At 29.7% G+C, this 5226-nt stretch overlaps 1 pseudogene; it reads left to right on the top strand.

The window, feature by feature from the left end:
• On the top strand, positions 1 to 4496 carry LOC138188731 (phospholipase B1, membrane-associated-like; annotated as a pseudogene).
• Positions 4497 to 5226: the final 730 nt, after the last annotated feature.

Genomic DNA, 5226 nt, shown 5'->3' with positions numbered 1-5226 from the left:
ATGGTTAAGTCTCGTTTGTATCTTTTGTTACAATTATGCGTGCTGACGGCATCTCAAAAGATGATTTTAGATTCACCAATAAATTTGTACTATTATCGGCAAGTTCGTAACTGGCTTTTACAAAGTATCAGTATGTGTTTGCTTAATGTGATTATTTTGCATAGTGACCATTTCCTATGATATATAAAAGGGAACTATATGTAATTCTCAACTAATGTGTTTTTAAAACGGTACAAAAGAAAAAAATGCGGCATTTTAGAAAAAGTGTACACAATTCTTGTTATACAGATATACAATGTGCAGAAAGTTTATATCCTGTTTGGGGCCGAGTTGCATCACGGAAGATGATCGATAATATTGGATGTTACCAGAAATTTCTTAGCGCCAGAAAATTAAATGTTTCAATATTGTTTAAGGATGCAATGGTAAAAGTGTAATTACTCATTTGTTAATTATTATCGATTGTGAAGATTTGATCATCATACGTAATAAATTTATATTTAATGCTTTACAATATTTCATACTTTACACACCATACTCTAGAATACTATAGGTTTATTCAACATTGATTTCCATTTATTTGGCACTTGTCAGACTATTACATTTATGGTAATATCTTATCCATCGCTGTTTTAATCTTGGAATTAATATTATTCTTTTTTCAATATCTACGAGGAAAGATGGATATTAATTCAGATACTGAAAATCACGTTATATTTATCATATAATATGGATATTAAATAAAAGAAATTTTTCAAAGAAAATGATACCAAAGTTTCAAACTCATTGATTCCAAATGAAGCGATGTACTTTTATCACTATTGTAAAAAAAGTCATGTGTAATATGTTTCCTTTTGGGTGACTCTTTTAAAAAGCAATTTATATGGAAATAATCCATGAACCGATCAAGTTTGTTCGCGACATAACTCAGTTTATAAGAAACTGAATTTACAGATATAGTTTCCTAGTTTCTAAACGAAATTATATTAGTAGCGAAATAAGAGTTCTCGTGATTTTTACATTATTGAAAATAGATTTGATTCTATGTTTTCGTAAGTGAAATCACAAAATGAACTTCATCCAGATCGTAATGACTGAATCGTATGAAGTAATGAAACATATTTTCTAGGAGCAAATAATTACGATGAGGGATCACTCTCACAATGAGCGCGAAATGAAAGCAGACTTCAAGTACAGGTTCCATCAGACGTTCCATTTCCTTTCAACGTTACAGGTAGTTAAATTTTTATTTATTATTGTTATCGAAAAAACGAAATCATCCTTAGATATTATTTTTCCGTATTCGCTTTTCTAATATCACTCCTGATTTATATTGCAGGTAGAGTGTTCTGCTTTGAAAATTTAAATTAATTAAACGCACAGAAATTTTAATATACTTTTAAGTTTATTTCTAATCTCTTATAGTATTGCCTTTTTATCGTGATTCATATTTATTTAATCGATACAATAATTATTCAAACATAGCACGTCTTTTTATATCCAATTAATATTTTATCGCCATATTTTTAAATTGTCATTACATTTAGATGAATAGATTCATTATCGTAGCTTGGTACAATTGTGGGATTTGTTGTTATCGCTTGATATAATTCCAGGAACTGAGTATCCTAAATCTTTATAATAACCGTTTTAGGTGGCAGATCTCCCAAAGTTCCCGAGTTGGTTCATCGTTTGAGACCAGGTGACATAGATGTTATTGCCGCGATGGGCGATTCTTTGACAGCCGGTGCTGGAATTTTTGCAACTAATTTATTGGAGGTGCTTGTCGAAAATAGAGGCGCGTCAGCGAGCATTGGTGGTGAAGGAATTTGGCGAACATACTTGACGCTACCCAATATTTTTAAAGTACGTTACTCAAATTCTTTATTCAAAAATTGATCACGTACATAAATTATATAATCATTAATATATTTATTACTTTGTATGATTTATTAATCACAAAAGAGAATAACGCTTTCATAGTCGGCTCTTTTTATAATTAGGGATTTAACCCCAAATTATTGTATTATGCACTTGGAGATTCTCTGTCTACTCAATCAGCTTCGCAGTTAAACGTCGCTGAGATCGCTGCAATATCCAGAGATATGCCATTTATGGCCAAACATCTAGTCAATAAAATGAGAAATGATCCGAGGATAGATATAAAGAGACATTGGAAGGTTCGTATTTTAGGTAAAATAATGAGATAATAACATGAAATTGATATTAGCATTCTGTAATATATATTAGCACTGAATTTCACAATTACTTCGTCTGCTTGTGATTTCTTTCAAGTCCATAATATTAGCAACATTATTGCTAGTAGTGTTGTGGTAGAAACTACTATGCTTATTATGACTAAAAATGTGTTGAAATATTTTAATAGATATATGAAAATTATACATAGTTTTCATATATTCGTTGTGGAATAAAGAAACAGATAAGTATTTCATTTAAGTTTTATTGAAATAATTTTAAAAGTTAAGGATATTTGTTTTATGTTAGGGGATTTCCGAGTTACCAGTGAAAATCAAAAGTGTTTAGAGCAAATATCAAATTGGACAAAAAGTTTTTTTCAGTTAGTTTAATTTTTTATTTCATTGTTCAAATAATAAAGTCCCTGTTTCTATGTTTTACAGTTGATCTCTTTATTCTTCGGGCACAATGATTTTTGTGGCGATATATGTGCACTTCCTTCTCCGTGGTCTGTTTGGGATAATCACAAAACTGATTTAATTAATACTCTTACGATATTAAGAGATAATTTACCCAGGACTTTTGTCACTATTCATATAATGCCTCACTTAAAGGAACTCGTTGCTACATGTCAAGGAAGAAAGTCTTTGAAATGCTATATAACCACTACCACTGAATGTTCATGTTTGTTCGCTTTGCAATTCAGAGATCAAAGACAGGAGTATTATAAAATAATGGAGAGGTTCGTACAATTCAGAGAATTGTCAAAGGTTTTTGGATATCTCACGCTTAAACGAGTCGCCTGCCAAGATTTTATGTTATACAATATTTATTTCATATTACAACATTTACAATATTATTATTAGATAATTGTAATCATTTTTATTGCAAAAAGTTATTATAAAATGACACAAGTTGACTGCCATTTAACTTATTCGATGGCAGAATCTCATGTTAAAATTATCTTCAACAACTGGTACGTTTTCAAATCTATAACTAGTTAACTCTGGTTGCTTTCAGTTTTCTACTTTAATTTAAATTGGTTAATATTGATGAACATTAAATGAATGTGCATACATATTTTTATTATTGTAGCTTTGTACTTACGATATTAGTTAAATTTTATGAAGATAAAAGTTAAATTTATCTTAAATTTCGCAAAATTCAGAAACGAAAAATTTTTCAGCGATCTACATTTCGAAATAGACTATTTGACTCGTTATTAGCGGCATGATATACAATAAAATATATTGTGTATTTAGGAGAATCTATCTTATCTAATCATCAGAGAAGGATTTCCTTAATGATAGTATTCTCATCTGTAATTTGACAGTTTTTGTGCATTACTTATTTCTGAAAGTTATTTTGTTGTATTTCTTCAGTTCTTATACTTGTTCGTTGACTCAAATAACACTGTCCTATCACCTTATGGTTATTCGAATCAGTTCCTCGTTTTTGATATTTTCCTTTGCTAGACCTAAGTTATACGTGAAAAACTAATTTTATCTGAACAATACACGTGTGTGTGTATAACAAGTTTGATTATTCTGTACAAAGTTCAAGACTGAGATGTTGTGAATCTCAACAGCTTAGATGACTCGAATAAATGGACGTCGATATATTTCTCTGATAGGTTTAGATATCGACATCGATTCTATGAGGCATATGAGAAATACGCAGATACAATTTTGCCCAAATTTTTTAGCTGGCAAGAATTGCAAGAAGAAATCGCCAATAATCCAGAATTTCATAGAAATGACTTCACTGTTATAATTTTACCAACACTTAAACACGCGAAGATACCGCTTGCCAAAGATGGATTCGCCGATTCATCGTATCTTTCTGCTGATTGCTTTCACCTAAGCCAAAAATCTAATGTAATATGTAAGTATAATGGAGGAGCTTGCGTAATACCATGACTTTTATATTAATAATCAAGTGAAAATTGTTTCATATATATCAAGTGGCAAATAATCTGTGGAACAATTTGTTAGAACCAGTTGGCAACAAATCTTCTGTTTGGACCCCATTATATGAAAGATTTTTGTGTCCTACTTCGGAAAGACCATTTTTGATGACACGTGAAAATTCGCACAAGTTTTTCTAAATTGAAGACGCGTCTGTGATTTGATTTCAAGATTAAAATTGTGGGCATTAAAATTTAGTATAGTAGAACCAAAGTGCCATTTTAATTCACAATCGAATTTTGTTAATATATCGTATACTTAATTATAACTAATAATTATTTCTTAATTTGATAAAGTATATCTGTTCAGATATCTCTGTTATTGCATATGATCTCATCCCGAACTTTATGGATCCATATTTGCATTCACAATTGCCTTTTTTACTTTATATCTCACACTAATCTTTATCAGAGCTTTTATTAAACGTCTATACTAAGTACTTTCATATATGATTTCATGATTTTACAAAGAAAGGAGTGTGGAGGCGATGAATTTTTAAATTTCGAACGATGAGTGACTGGGAATACTTGAGAGATATTCAATGTGATTTTCAGTTATTTATTTGTCTTCCGTTTTCTATTCTTCATCGTTGCTTGTTTGTTTTGTTCCTTCTCATTACTATCACGATAAAGTAAAAAATTAGTCACGAAGTTATTATTCAGCAAAGTAAAAATTGTTCAGTTTTGCAGAAAAATAAATTTCCTCAGGAGTTAGCCATATTATTAATAATAGATATTATTATTAATTATAAATAATACAAACCATACCATTCCTTTTTGTATTGTAGAAAATAATATCGCAAATGAAAAAGTTCGTACAACTGTTCTAATAGTATTTCCAAATACAACAACTATGTGTAATATAGTTTATGGAATATAAATTTATGTTTCCAATTATTATTATTACTTCTACTAATATTATTATTTATTATCACGTAAAGAGACGAACAAACGTTGAATGAAAATTCGAATTTCTCTTATTAAATTACTGTTCTACGATGGATTTGGCTACTTTACTTTAAAACGTCATCATCACTTTTTCAGTTTTGGTTGAATGTATTAAA

The sequence above is a fragment of the Bombus flavifrons genome, chromosome 17 (genome assembly GCF_040668555.2).
Source record: "Bombus flavifrons isolate JBK064 chromosome 17, iyBomFlav1_principal, whole genome shotgun sequence".
NCBI classification, from domain to species: Eukaryota; Metazoa; Arthropoda; class Insecta; order Hymenoptera; family Apidae; genus Bombus; species Bombus flavifrons.
This window is presented reverse-complemented; position numbering and strand designations above follow the sequence as displayed.